Source organism: Pleurodeles waltl, chromosome 2_1 (assembly GCF_031143425.1).
Source record: "Pleurodeles waltl isolate 20211129_DDA chromosome 2_1, aPleWal1.hap1.20221129, whole genome shotgun sequence".
In the NCBI taxonomy this organism is placed as follows: Eukaryota; Metazoa; Chordata; class Amphibia; order Caudata; family Salamandridae; genus Pleurodeles; species Pleurodeles waltl.
This window is the reverse complement of record NC_090438.1, coordinates 654,780,961-654,797,042: the sequence shown is the minus strand read 5'-3', so window position 1 is coordinate 654,797,042 and position 16,082 is coordinate 654,780,961. Positions and strand designations below refer to the sequence as shown.

General features: G+C 45.0%; 1 protein-coding gene across 1 annotated transcript in view; it reads left to right on the top strand.

Moving 5' to 3' along the window:
- The window catches only part of ADCY1 (adenylate cyclase 1), a 1,375,168-nt gene that overhangs the window by 1,059,842 nt on the left and 299,244 nt on the right, over positions 1-16,082 (top strand). The gene's annotated exons all lie outside the window — the stretch shown is intronic.

The following is a 16,082-nucleotide window of genomic DNA, read 5'->3' as shown; positions in this document are numbered from 1 at the left end:
GAGTTAGAGAGTTGAGGTTGATATTGAGCGAGAGAGACTTGTGAGATAAAGAAAGTGGAAGAGATGGTACCGTACACAGATCTACAAATGAAGAGGTAGAAATAAATTTATAAAAAATGAGATGAAGAAACTGAACTGAATTGTAGAAGATGGTCTAGAGAGAGATTTGTGTGTGTGAGTGTTAGAGCACTAACTATAATTTCAATGACAAAATAAAACCTCTAATTTTGAAAATTTCCAAAGGAAAACATTTCAGTTTTACATCTTTAATAGTATCAAGATGGCTTAAGGTGTGCCGCACTATTGTCATAAATACCAATGTTAGTTCTGTAGTTCATATTTGAGCAATGTTAGGAAGCTGCACTAGCACCCTGGGGAGTTAAATGACAGACTGCTGCTGGTGTTGAAAGTACATGTTTTACTTTGCCTATCAGAATGTTTATTGACATGAATGAAAATTATATTTGAGAACTCATAGAAAATGTGTCCTTGTTTTAGTTTTGTAGAAAACTAACCATATTTTCTATGAAAAGATGAACCTCCTCATTTTAATCATTTTTAAATAAAATGCTTTAGGTTTTTACATCTTTTAATCCATTAGGATGGATTTATGTATGCCACATGCCTGCCATAAATACAGAATATTAGTGTTCTAGTTGTTCATTAGAACAATGTGGGAGGCTGCAGTAAAATACTGGGGAAAAACTGACTTCATTGCCACATGTCTCTCTGTTATTAGTTCACAGATCGTTTGTGGGAAACTCAAAACACTCCAGCACAATCTCCAAATACAGATGTTCTCCTTCTCTTGCCTACACTTTATAAGTAACTTTGCCAAATGTGAATAGTAAAATTCAAAAGACCTTAAGAATTCTCACTAAAAGATACCTTAGCAGAATTGCTTGGTTTTCTTGCTAGATAAAGCCCTAAAATCTAATTTAGATATCAGGGAAGCCACTAAAAATTCCAGACACCAATTAATATTTCAATTCAGTATCAAACATTAGATATCCATCAAGACTTTAAAATTGCTGTTCCGGGGGCGTGGCCGGGCCACGAAACAAGATGGCCGCTTAGAGCGAGAGCTCTGCGCCGAGGCGGTCCCGGAGGGGCGACGGGGGCGAGAAGACAGCCAGACAACACACCGGGTTCGGTGCCCCTCCAGCCCTACAACAGCGGCGACACGGAACCATGTCCGGGGACCCCGTAGGAGCGGGACGCAAGGCAGGAAACTCGCGACTCGCCCCAGGCCGATAAGGCCTGGAAAAAGGGGCGGAGTCGCGTCTTCGGAAGACCGCGGACGGCGTGCCCGTAGCGGCAAGGAGCAAGCTGAACAGGCCGCAGGGACTGCGGGAGCCGTGACGATCCGCATCCATCTCCCTACAACGCCAACAACCACCCGTGGACCTTCCCCCCCCACAGGGAGACGGGAAGACGCAGCAAAGGGGTGCGGCCCCTTCGACAGCCGGGAGAGAAACCCAAAGAGAGGTAGGATCGAATCTCTTCAAAATAAGAACGGCATCGCCGGAGGCAGAGGCACGACTTCTCCCCTCTTTTCCATCACAGAGGGACAACAAAAACCCTCCCGCTGAGATAATAAACTTTCTCCCCCCCCCTCCAGACAACTAATACTGAGGAGGGCAGAGGGGCATGACGGGAGGCACGTGGAGGCGAGGGGATGAGAGGGGTGAGCGACTGGGGGGGCACCGGAGATGAGGAGAGCCAGAGGGAGCCAAGAGAACAGAGATACAGGAGAAGGGAGTGGACTGACACCAGTGTAAGCCACCGAACATCTATATCCTTATCGGAATCTACGGAGGGAATCTCGGGCCCCACGTGGTCAGACTCTGTAGACAATTGAGGCGATGCCCGGCAACAAACCGAACCATAAACCTATCAGCAAGCCTGCACGACAACTATTATTCTCAGAAGCGCTACAACACAAACGCCTAACCCCCACGAAGATAAACCCTCAAACATCGCCACCTTTAAACGAGTCCACCACGATGCCTGATAAAGATCAATCCACGACTATGGACAGGATACTACAAGAGATCACCACCGTCAGCCGCCGCATAGAGGGGATGGACGCCTCTATAACTTCATTGACACTAGAAACCAAATCCATGCGATCTGACATTGCCGGCTTTCAATCTAGAGTGACAGGGCTAGAACAACGCATGGGATCACTAGAGACGCAGATCAACACGTCTCAGGTGCGAGAACAAGACTTCATCTACCTCAGGAGCAAACCAACGGACATGGAGGACAGGAGCCGGAGAGACAATATCCGCATACTTGTGATCCCGGAAAACGAAGAAGGCTCGGATATGCAGACTTTTCTGACCTCCACTCTTCCAAAAATGATTTCATTGGACTTTGACCTGCCGCTAGAATTCCAACGGGCACACAGGATAGGCCCAAAACGCTCTGACAACTCCTCAAGGCCCCGCCCAATCATCGCATGCTTGCTGCGGCATAATCAAACCCGACAAATACTCCAAGTAGCACGCAACCACGGCCCTTTCCGAATAGACCAGCACGAGATCCGAATAACCACCGATTACACCAAGGAAACCAACGAACGTAGAAAGGCTTTCCTAGCCCTACGACCCCGGCTTCGTAAACTAGAGATGAAATACGGTCTCTTTGACCCTGCAAGAATGTGGGTTACAAAAAATGGAGTATCCAAGGACTTTTATAACCCCGACGAATTGAGTCTCTTCCTTGACTCTTTCCAATCCCAGCCTATGGACTCTTACAACACAGACAGTGAGCATGACATTGTAGGAGGCAGTGATAGGGCCGAAACCCCCCACTCGGGAATAGAAAAGGTGAAGACGGCTCTACACGACACCGGAGCCAGTCATAGAGGTAGAGACATGGAGAGACTAACTAGATCATATGATGACAGGGGTCAGATTTTACACGCAGTAGTAACCCACACCCAATTATCGGAAAGAGACAAATCCTGCTCCCCTTTAAAGCCTACAACTGGGTCTTCTTGAGAAGGTAACGCAACAAGACGACTTATGGGACTATCGCCAGAGAGTCGAAAATAACAACTATAGACTCTGCGGAAGGATGAGTACCTTTCCAGATCATATGTGTATTACTATTGTAATTGTCTAAGACTGCTAGTATCAATGTTAAAACCAGATACATGAAAAATCTATGCTCTTTATGACTAGAGCCGAGGCCCTATAATGGAAACTACCAGTAAATCGTTATTTGCCCTCAGTACACAACAGATGATGATTACTAGAACAGGGATCAGACCCCACCAACTCACTGTATGTTGAATAAGGGCCCGGTCCCGACCCTATAACCCTATAACAAGGTAACAAGGTAACAGGGGCATTAAACAGATAACAAAAAATAAACACTAATTAACTATCATGGAACTTACCTTACATTCCACACACTACAAAGTATCTCATGGTAGTAAACAACAAAGTATGTAAAACTTTCCTAATACACACCACACTCGACCAGCGCCGACATTAGAACCGTTTAGCCCCCATTATCACCCCAAGGGATGGGACTAGACCACGCAAAGATAAATTAATTCCAATACAGGCACACACAATACGATATAACCTGAAACATATCAAAGCTCCCACTACTTGACTTTACCTTATTCTACAATAAGAAACTGGGGAAAAAAAAAATAGAACACGAGGACATAATACAACATAATACCGCATAACAAAGCGAAATATTATGACATTCTACACTGCCACTCCACACCACATTATAACATCACAATGTAAATTATAAACTATTAGCTATTCTTTTCCCCAGATGTTCGTACCTACCCCCATCCTAATCATTATTACTATCTTAAATTATCATCAACAACAGAATGACTATGATGGTGGCACATACCAAGTAAGACCTTAGTAGGTCAGTATTATGATGTAATAATACACGGCAAGGAGTTAGTAATAGGATGAGATACGCACTATCCTCGCGTAACCCGGGGCTCAGCTACACTCATTACCTATCCTACGATTAATAGAGAGACGTTTGGCATAATGGCTCCTAACATGATAATGTGATAAGATGCCAGGATATGTTATGTTGATCAACCTAATATATCATTGAACAGTTGTAAGGCGAGACGAGACGAGGCAGTGTTATAGTTGAAAAGAAATGCTCAGGAAGTATTATATTATACTGTATATTGGTATCTTTATGTACCCATGCATACGCGAGAACTATAATACTCTGTTTGAGCTCTCTCCCCCCCTCCTCTGCCCTGCCCCCCCCCTCCCCTCGCCAGCCGGTCTCGGTCTTTCTGTCTGCCCAGTCCCTACTTTAATTTACGACCCTATCTTATGAACTCCTAAACACCCTACGATACCATACAACATCAAGTACTAGGCACAACATCCTAAACACCATACCCCATCAACACCCGACACCCCCTCCCTCCTCTCCAGCGCCGCTCAGGTACTATAGTTATTAACCGATCATTACTTCTGCCAATATACACTTTAGTTATATAACTAATACACTAGCCACTAACCACCGATGAACAGACCCACTTCCCGATACATAAACATAAGCACTGCTGTGTGCCCCCCCCACCCCTCCTTATCACCGACATATCGATAACTGGCTGTCTGCTGTTTCCCCCCTTCGCCCCCCCCGATCGAGACCGCCCGACGGCACGAGAGCTCCGAGAGAAATCGGTCCCGCCGTTTACAGACCTAACGAACGAAGGAGGTTGGACTCCTAACCTCCCTCATCCCTACCCTTCTCCACTTCTTCCCCCAAATTGCACGCTCTCTTGCTATACTCTCAATCTCAATTTCAGCACACGCATCCATCCCTTCCCCCCCTTCTCCCTCTTTTCTTCTCCCTCTCATTTCTCCTTGCCTTCTTTTTCCCTCATATTTCCCCTCCATCTGGCTCTCGTCCTACTTATATTACCTCTCTTCCTTCACCCTCTCCTCTCTCTTCTCTTTCTTCTCCAGAGGATTCCCTTGGCCTCCACCAGCTACTAACCCCCGTATAAAATAAAATAAAATAAAACACCGTATCATATCGAAACACAACTCCCACTCTAACTACTAAGTCAATATCTCCCACCCTCCCTCCCCCCACCAACACCAACCCCGGATCGAGGGTGCTTACTTGCTCACAATTATCCAATATGTCGAAGCCCCACCCTCAAGCGACGCGACCATTACGCATACTCTCTTGGAATGTACACGGCATGACGAGCTATGTTAAGCGGAAAAAGATACTGTCCTATCTTCAATCCAAAAAAACAGATATAGCTCTGATTCAAGAGACTCACCTTGACACTCTGGAATCCAGTAAACTTAAACGGGATTGGGTAGGGAGGGTTGCCTTCAGCTGCCGTCCAACGAGTCAGGAATCTGGAAGTAACGGACCCCGCAAATGTGGAGTGGCGATACTAGTGCGTAAATCCCTCCCGGTCACTATCATTAAAACCTGGAATGATACGGAAGGAAGGTATATATTTGCTAAATTAAAACTAGGGGACACTGTTTTATGCGTGGGATCCGTTTACGCACCAACCGGCCCAAAACGCCCATTCCTTCTACAGCTAAATCGCCTCCTGACAGAAATCGGAACTACTCGATACATAATTGGGGGAGACTGGAATCTCGTCCAAGACGCCATAATGGATAGGACAGGCCCTGTCGATGTATGTAACAATCACGACAGAGCGCTTCTGACAGACCTGACCACTGACGTCGGTCTGGTGGACTGCTGGAGAATACAACACCCGAAAGATAAGGAATATACTTTCTTATCCACCGTCCATGTCACCCAATCGCGTCTGGATTATTTCTTAGTATCACACACTGTAATCCCTCATATACAAGACACCTGTATCCTAGACAGCGGGCTCTCAGATCACTCCCCAATACTAATCCGGATCCAGGTGGGACTCTCCTTCTCTGGTCGTAAACCATGGCGACTGGCTGTACACAGATATCGCTCTCCACAAGGGAAGGAACAATTAAAAGCTCATGTAACCACATACATGGCCGAGAATTCGGGCACTGTATCCTCAAAAAGGATCCTATGGGCGGCAGCAAAAGCAACCCTAAGAGGGAATATGATGCGAGATGCAGCACTGGCCAACAAAGACAGAATAGCCCGCCAAACCACCTTAGAGACCACGATACAGGACCTCACTAAACAATATACCGCCCAACCATCCCCTAGGCTGCGACACGCCTTAGAACAGGCCCGCATGGCACACAATGAACTCTATACATCTCAGGCGGAATACGCACTGCAAAAATTGCGAGGCTGCCATTACGAACAAGGGGAAAAAGCAGGTCGCCTCCTAGCGGCGCAGCTCCGACAAAGAGAGGCAGCCTCTGCCATTGCGGCCATAACATCTTCTTCAGGAGCAGTGCTAACTCGCCCACAAGACATTGTAAACGAGTTCGCCAAGTACTACCGACATTTGTACACTCCTGAAACAACGACAGATCAAACACAAATGGAGACATTCCTTGCCGCGGCCAATCTACCCCGTCTGTCTGAGGCAGGCAGGGCCTTCTTGGACGGTAACATAAGCAAAGAAGAGATAACCCAAGTTATAACAAGCCTCCCCTACCATAAATCACCAGGAGAGGACGGATTCCCTGCGGAATTCTATAAATGGGCTGGGGAGGAGGCAATAACCGCAGTACATGAAGCACTGACGGAAGCATGTCAAGAAGGCTCCCTGGGCGCTCTATCCAATAAAGCCACGATTGTCATCTTGCCTAAGCCAGGGAGAGACCCCCTTCTTTGCGGCAGTTACCGTCCTATCTCCCTTTTGAATGGGGATGTCAAACTCCTAGCCAGTGTTCTAGCAGCGTGGCTCCGCAAGGTGATACCATCATTGATTCACAATACCCAAGTAGGATTTGTACCAGGCCGTACCTCCAGAAATCATATGCAAACTCTTTGCCATACACTGTTAGAATCCATACAATTACCTGACGAAGCCCTAGCCCTGTCCCTAGACGCGGAGAAAGCATTCGACCGCATTGAGTGGCCCTACCTATTCACAACCATGAAGCATTTTGGCCTGGGGGAACAATTTATCTCTAAAGTACGTTTATTATATGACCACCCCACAGCACAGGTTAACTGTGGGGGCATCATGTCAGACCCATTCCCTATCGGAAGGGGCACACGCCAGGGATGCCCCTTGTCGCCACTTCTATTTTTATTGGCCATGGAACCCCTAGCTGCCACCATACGAAATTCTCACCAAATAAAAGGGATCCATATCACCGGGGGCATATCCAAAATATATCTCTACGCAGACGACATTCTGTTAACAATGTCCGATCTAGAAACCTCGCTCCCAGCACTACTTTCCACTATAGAAGACTTTGCATCCCTATCCGGATATCGGGTAAACTGGGATAAAAGTGAGGCACTCCCATTATCCCGCATAACGACGAGGGCAGCGATACATGGCCTTCAATTCAAATGGACCCCGACCCGCCTTAAATATTTAGGAACGTTTATTAACAGAGGTCTAGAACATATGGTCAGGGACAACATAGACCCCCTTATATCTAAAATGAAACAAGACTTTGCCAAATGGTCCCTACTAGGCCTGTCCATGTGGGGCAGGACACAGGCGGTCAGAATGGTCACCTTACCACGCTTCACATACGTGTTAGGCATGCTTCCCCTACAGATACCTCTTTCCTCACTCCGATTAATAGACGCATCCATAAGGGCCTTCGTCTGGGGCTCCTCACGCCCAAGACTGAAACCTGCAATAATACTGGCACGACGGCTCTACGGAGGATTAGGACTACCCTCGGTAGAACAATACTCTCTGGCCCTACAACTCTCACAGCTAATATATACGCTTCCGGATATAGCCGATCCACCGCAATGGGTGATCACAGAGAAACTCCTATATGGACAGTATACGGAGATGGGAGGAACATACGCTGACCACGATCCCTTAACTAACCCCATCCTCAAGGCTACAAACACAGCGTGGTGCAGAGCCCATCGACTACTAGGAGTACAACCCTCCCTGCATACTCAGGCTCCCATAGCAGGGAATAAAAGCATTAAAATAGGAGGGACTATTCTCAGATGGCCCCAATGGTCCGAGACAGGTATCCACAATATATCTCACATAATAGATGGAGATAGCTTCCGCACATTCGCCTCCCTCCAGGAAGAATTCGGTATCCAAAGTAACCAGGAGTGGCGATATCTACAGCTCAAACACTGTATGCGGAGAACATTAGGAACCCCCCCGTGGCTGCTCAAAACCTCACCCATCGTCACCTATCTTCAGAACTGGGGCCGACAAAAAGGCGTCTTGGCTGGCCTCTATGTCGAATTAACTAACCACCTTTACTCTCAGCCTTTACTTGAACGACTACGCTTACAGTGGCAGGACATACTAGAGATAACCTACACGGACGAAGAATGGCCAGACATACTAGAAGCCCTCGACAGGGGCGTACGTGAAGCACGCCTGAAATTTTGCCTATTTAAAATCCTTCAGGGATGGTACTGGACCCCCGTTAAACTCTTCAGGGCAGGGTTGATACCTCACGCGAACTGTTGGAGATGCACAGAGCCATATTGCGACCAACTTCATATTTTATGCCACTGCCCCACGGTACAGTCACTATGGGACGCGGTACGCCTCGCCTTATCGGACTTCATACAGATACCAAAACCGACCCCACCAGCATTTATCATTCTACATGACATTCGCCCGTATCCCTCCCTATCGCGGGCACATAAACGATTAATCCACACGGCGCTAGCCACGGCCAAAATATGCATACTCCGGCACTGGAGATCTAGCATTGCCCCCACACCCATGGAATGGATGACGGCCATGTATCAAACGGCTACCCATGAACGAGTGATTTATAACCTACAGGACCAAGCAGAACAATTTGAGGAGGTCTGGCGCCCATTCTTGAAGAGACCATGAAGCGGCTGGTGGATGACCAACGGATGATCAATGTTCAATGATCAATGATTAGGGAATATTAATTACCAATCACCCTCTGAGAATCCTAGACTCCTGAAACACATTTAATCTCCTACTGCCCCCTCTCTCTCTCCCTAGCTACGCTATCCTCTCTTCTCTCTCTCTTTTTTCTCTCTCTCTATCAATCCACAGGCCTCTAATTTTGTCACATGCCCGAGACCCTGAACTACCCAACATAGTAATACAAGTCGCTTCCTAACACAAACAAGGACTGAGAAATCAACTCATATAAGACGTAGACACTCTCTAACCGACCTTACCATATCTATCATACATATTATCTACCCCTAGATAATAACTTGCTACAGACGGAGAAGTACAGAACGATCTACTCTTAGGCCTGAACAAGCTAGTCTCAGGATACAAAGACCCCCTGCCTACCTCGAGTCTCTTCATTCTACATTCCCCCGCGATTACCCTTCCTCTTTCTCCCTCTTTCTTTCCCTTCTCTCCCCCTCCCCATTTCATATGACTATTTTGTCTCTCCCCTATACCAAGACCAACCCCTCCTACACAACCCTATCCTCGCTCCCCCTCCCCTTACCACCCCCCCCCACCTGTTTTCCACTCTTCTTCAAAATAAGGGTACACAACTCAACTATGCAACTGGGAATTTTTACTTACCTGACAGTACATGTATATATGCTTACAATGGAAATAATTGTGGTAAACGAACAAAAACAATGTTTTGAAAGCTAAACAGTTTGTTTATATGCTGTATGTACCGCCTTATATATTCTTAATAAAACTTTTGAAACTTTAAAAAAAAAAAAAAAAAAAAAATTGCTGTTCCATTGCTAGGGATATCACATAATGACTATGAAGATTGCCTCTTTATGTGACTTCCGAAGCCATGACATGTGTCCTTTAAAACAATTATCCACTCTGTTGCTGGACATATGAAAAATCTAGTAGCATCTCTCCTTTTCGTGATTCTTTCAATTGGCTTCATTTGGACATGTGGGGCTGTACTGTGGCCAGGTGGCATAATGGGCATGTGCACCTGTTCCACCTCCCACCGGGCACTGTAGTATGTAATACAAATAGTGCCAGTGCTATCTTAAGGCGCACTATACCCTAATTCCCTCATTTGTCAGAAGATTATGCCCAATGCAAATGAGGGAAATACATTGCTTCTGTGCCTATCCTGCATTATGGATCAGGATCAGAGACAAGGAGGACTTCAAGAGGTGCACTGACAGTGTGCTCAAAGGAAATGGTCCACTGCCAGTGTGTGCCCTGGGGTCAGTCCTCTAAAGGTGGAAAAGGGGTCGCATAGAACCCCCTTTAAACAGGCCCCTGCAGGAGGCTGCAGTAACACTCTGCACCCACCAGCAGGCATAGATTGCCAGTACAGTCAAAGGAATAATGGTCATTTTAAGCAGCTCCTACATTTTTCACTAAGGAGCTTCACCAATGGCAGACTCAAGTTTATAGCTATCTTGAGGGTGATGCATTGATTGTAATAATGTGCACTGTTCCTGTTTGTGCCTGACGCACCTTTTTAAAGGTATGCCATGGACAGTGTGCTTGTTTCATTGTATAGGCCAGGGACTCATCACAAAACAGCTTATCTCACTTGCAAAGCAATTCACCCAAACTCACTGACTTACCTCTCCCAAAACATCAAAGAATAGACAGCAAAATATACATAGATCATCCTTAAGAGTGACCAGTAAATTTATGACAGGACGTCTAAAACCAGTTACGAGGCCCATTAGAGTAATACAGTTTTTAAATAAAGATTTAGACTGTAAGTAGCTGCAAAAATTGTATTTTGATAATCCGTGGAAAGCACATGTGATTGAATGTGGAAACACCAATTTCCACAAGTTTTTTCCCAACCCTTGTTATTCAATGCCCCCTGAATCAGTGGTACCCCTGTAATAGTAATTCTGGGGCAGGGGAATTACGGGTATTTTAAAACGCCAATCATAAGGGTGAAAGAAGCAAATGCATACAATTCCTCAGGAATCAAAGTTTAATGGAAAAGTTCCACATTTAAAGAATCTTCAGAGGGCATGCACCATAAACATTAATTGCCCTACTGATCCACAAAGTCTTCTGCACTTCCTCCAAAAACTTAAAAGTAAGCTGATGTCTTACTTTCTGCAACCTGTATTATCTTGGAACTCCTGTCCTATTCTAATCTAACACTACTACTGCATGCCATATAGGTCCCCCTAATTCAGGATCCCATCCATTTTCAAACATGGAGGTTTTATCCTTTTAAGGGTAAAGCTTCCTGATGTAAAATGCCTATGTTAAATCCCTTTGAAACTAATTTATCCCTATGCCAAATGCATGTGTTTCACCTAAAATGCCCTCCTAGAAATACTGTTCTCCTTCTTGCAATAGTATTTCACCTGTTTAGTACAGGAGAGAAATTAGAAAGATTGTGTCTGATGAAATCATTGATTCAATCAATCAATCAATCAATCAATCAGAGAACTTATTAAGCGCACTATGTACCCGTCAGGGTTTCGAGGCGCTGAGGGGCGTGGGGGGGGGAGGGAGCTGCTAGCGTTCGAAGAGCCAAGTCTTGAGGAGTCTCCTGAAGGTGAGGAGGTCCTGGGTCTGGCGTAGCGAGGTGGGGAGAGAGTTCCAGGTCTTGGCGGCGAGAAAGGAGAAGGATCTGCCGCCAGAGGTCTTGCGCTGGATTCGGGGGACAATGGCGAGGGCGAGGTTGGCAGAGCGGAGTTGACGTGTGGGGACGTAAAAGTTGAGTCTGGTGTTGAGGTAAGTGGGTCCGGTGTTGTGTAGAGCCTTGTGAGCGTGGATGAGGAGTTTGAAGGTGATCCTTTTTTCCACGGGGAGCCAGTGGAGGTCTTTCAGGTGGGGGGAGATGTGGCATCGGCGGGGTATGTCGAGGATCAGGCGGGCGGATGCGTTCTGGATTGATCTGATTAAGTTGATAATGCCACTGGTAATGGATTTCGTGATGCCATTGCCCATATCATATATGATATTATTGGAGTGGTCATATGCAGTGCAAAATTAAGTTGACCTAATATACCCTCACTAATGATTTTTGTGAATTGGATGGTTTGTGCTCTACCCTTATTTATCTCTAAACTGAAGAATTTGTCAAATAATATGCTTGATTCCTTTGATAAAATTGGCTGATATTTCTGCATTGGTGATGCATTTTTGCTTAAGCAGGCAAAGTACATCAAAATAAGATTTGAAAGAGGAAACAAATATTTCTTGACAAACTTCTTTGAAGAACCATAGGCACAGGTCTACATCAGGCCTGTTGATAACAGTTGTTTGGGGAGTGGGTGTCGTGTGCTTAAAGCAGGCTACAAAAATAAATAAAAAAAAACACTTCAGAACATTGGTTTACTGTCAATTCTTTACAGTAGGCACCATCTTTCCGTACATATGATGCTTCAAAATATTTTCAAACACCACAGGTCTCAATACAGAAGTCTTATAGTAGCCCATCAGCTCACAGCTAGCCAGCTCTCCAAAATCAAATGGTTGCAGTCCAATGGACATTCACAATATCTTTCTGCAGCTGATAAGCATGTAAAGGAAAACAATATTGTCTGCTTGCTCAGATTTTTGTCCAAGAAAACAACCTTAATCTGTTTGATTCATCCCAAAGGGCTATGCAGTCTACCACTGTTGACAAAGAATTTCTGTAATCCAACCTAAATTTGGTCCACATCCTTGAGATAAGAGTCAGGGAAAAAAATCCAGTGTTCTTTTGCATGTAAATAAGGAGTTTTCTTAGACAGAGAGAGGAATGTCTTGTTTTCTCTTCCTCTTCCAAACTTTGATCAAAGGGCAAGTGGAAATGCATGAATTGGAAACTGAAATCCATAGTAAATCACACACCACCATCTTACTCACCAGTTTCACTCATTAAAATCCAGTGTTCCATGTAGACTGACATGTTTCCTAGGCTAGGAGGGTACATTTTGACAATAAAATATTCCAGAAACTTGCAAAGAAACCCATCATGGATCGTTTTACAATGACTGAAACACATCACTTTCTGAGGCCTAGACCTCCTCCTCACACATCCTAACAAATAGCAGACAAAACCAGTCCTCTATGATAGCAAGATCATTCCATAAATACTGGTGAAGCCAAAAGGTAGAAGATTCTACAGAACACTCCAATCAGTATTACCGTGAGGATAAACTCAAATAAAATAGCCTGACAAAAGACCATTTACATGTTACTGTCAGAAACAAACTATCAAATATATATATATTTTATTTTTTCACGAAAGACTTGTTCCCCTGGGACTACCAGAGCCCAACATTTCTATATGTTTAAGCTACTGTTTAATTACAGCCAAGTAAATGTAATTATCCCTGTTGTCAGAACTTGAATAATTGTTCTTGGAAGGGACATTTCTCCCCAGCCAAGAAACACATCAGGATTGGGCCTGTTTTCAGAATATGGGTTATTATTTTGGGAAGGGAAGGTTCTTATGAACCTATTACCAATGTCATGGTTAGGTCTCAAAACAGTTTTGAATGAAAGTGTCCTCAAGACCTGAAGCTGTGGCACAAACAACAGGCACTTCCACTGGAAATGTGTGTTATGTTCAATCTGTTCCAACACTATAGAAGAGAAAAACAACACAGTAACATTCCCAAAGCAATTTAGAAAAATAGAGAAAAATGATTAAGAAAAAAGACACCAAAATATTCAACATTCTATAAGGAGAACTAGATTTATTTTTATCCAGATCAGGCAAATAGGATGTTAACCTGCTTGAGCCTTAAAGATCAGTTTCAGTACCTGGGTGCCATCGTGAGTTCTGAAGTCTTCTCCCAGCAGTCATGCAGAGTCTACTTTCTTCAGAATGTTTTCTTCCTAGGTCTATTAATGATCTGAGGCGGTGTAGTGTGGTTCTTGCATTGTCCTGGGTACCCAGTGATTTCACAATTCTCTCCGCTTACTATTTTCTTGCTAACCTCAACCTCATTTTCAGTGCTAACTCATTTTTTTGCAAGTTTCCAAAGTCCTAAAACCTGAATAGGTGTTGCTATTCTCCATCTGTATGACCTCTGATCCACCTCAGGCACACACCTATTTAGATGAGGCATACTATCGCCTTCATCAGTATCCAACCTGGTTTTGCCTCATGCTCGAGTTGAAGCCAGAAAAGTCAAGCTGTCACCATTTTGGCATCACCTGCTTGTAAAACCTGAGTAGTTGTCACTATTCCTTCACTTGGTTGAGCTCTGCTTCTCCACTAACCACTCTTCCATTTATATGAGGTACCTTATTCCATTAGTGTCCAACCTGGTTTTCCCTCCTGCTGAATTTGAAGCCAGAAAGTCTAGATGGCACTAGGAAATAATGGGAAGAATTTCCTCCAGCCTCATTTTAGCATCACCAAGTCAAATGGAATAGTGTTAAGGGTGTTCTTTGTTCTGTCAACTGTTCCTGCCCTCCTCTCAGATGAATCATCTTTGTCAAGTGACACTCTGTTGACGACACCTCTACCTTCCTGGCCCAGAGGCCAAGCAATTTGTTTTTCTCTTTGCATTCTGCGGCACACATACAGAGAGGTAAAACAGTATTAGCTGGTGTCAGGGCATATGGGGTGGTGGGGTGGGGGTTGGGGAGCTGCACAACATGAACACACAAAAAACACCAAATGGACAAACACAAACAAAAAATATAAAAGAACTTGCCTGATGCCCACCACATTGGTGTTCTTCTGCTCCTCTCCACTGCAGTACAGGCTCCCAGACTACCCTGCAGCCAATCCAGAAGCTGCTCTCATGCTGCTGGCAGCTTGAGAGAAGCCTCAGGATTGGCCTGAGGGCCCTAGCTTTGTACTCACAGAGAGACTGGGAGCCTGTGCCTGCTGTCTCCAACCCATCAACGCAGCTTGGGTTGGAGACAGCTCAGTATGCATGTCCGTTTGGCCACCCTGAGATGGCCAGCCAACCCGCATGCACACTTATAGTAGTGCCCACCACTCCCCCTCCATGCCTGGCCCCGCCCCCAAGACTGAGCCCAGCCCTTAGAACTAAAAAAATAAAGTGATAATGAACCTGTTTTATTATTGTTTTATTTGTCAACTTTTGAGCCTGCTGGAGGGGGGACTCTCTTCCACTATGGCGGAGGAGCCGCCGTCAAGGGGAAAAATCCTCTAATGATTTTGTTTGTGTAGGGAGGTACCCCTTCCTGCACAAAAACTACCCTAACCATAGCTCAGGCACCCTTGCATTATGGTGCAAGGGAGCCTGCATTGGTGCTAGACAGCCCAAAGTGCACCTTGCAAGGAGAAAGCAGAACTGAGTTGTTGCTTTGAAAGTATGGTGCAGTTCTGCTCTTTCTCTTTCACGCAATGCAGAACAGAAACTTCACTTGCTGTGTTGCATTGCGTGAAATGTGTGTAAATCTGGTTCCTAAAGATTGGCAGGTTACAATCATGATACTCAACAGAGCAAGGTGTATAATTTAATGGGGTAAATGTACCTTCTATTATTTATTGGCTGAAAAAATTACATAACTTTGATATGAAGCACCATATAAAAATAAATTAGTATTATTGATTTTAGGGTATATATATTTTTTAAACTGTTGTTCGTCACATATATTTGTTTTTTCTGAGTTCTTCTTGTATTTTATGAATGAAGATGCTAGGCAGCCTAAACACCTTGCATCAAATTATACTAATCCTAAACATGATCGTGTTCTCCACAGGATCCATCTTCCTCAAATGCATCAAGAGCAGAACATGATTACATGACCCTGCGCTTGATTACGGGAAAGGATTATCTGTCTAGGATGTAAAATGTGATCTCTGAGATCCTGTGTCCTCCTCCCATTATGTGTCCTCAGGGATCTCAGACTGTGCTACCTCTACTTTGCAGCAGACAATTATTACACCCTTGCAAACACTATGGCATAGATATGAGGTCATTGGCCAGTGGCGTAATAGAAAATAATACCCCGCCTGCAGAATGTGATGAGGAGCCGCGAGTCTCCTGTATTTCATAGACCTGCATTGATCTTGGGCTACTTGGGAACTGAATGGGCCACCCTTCTATAGCTGGGGCCCCTTGTAGGATTA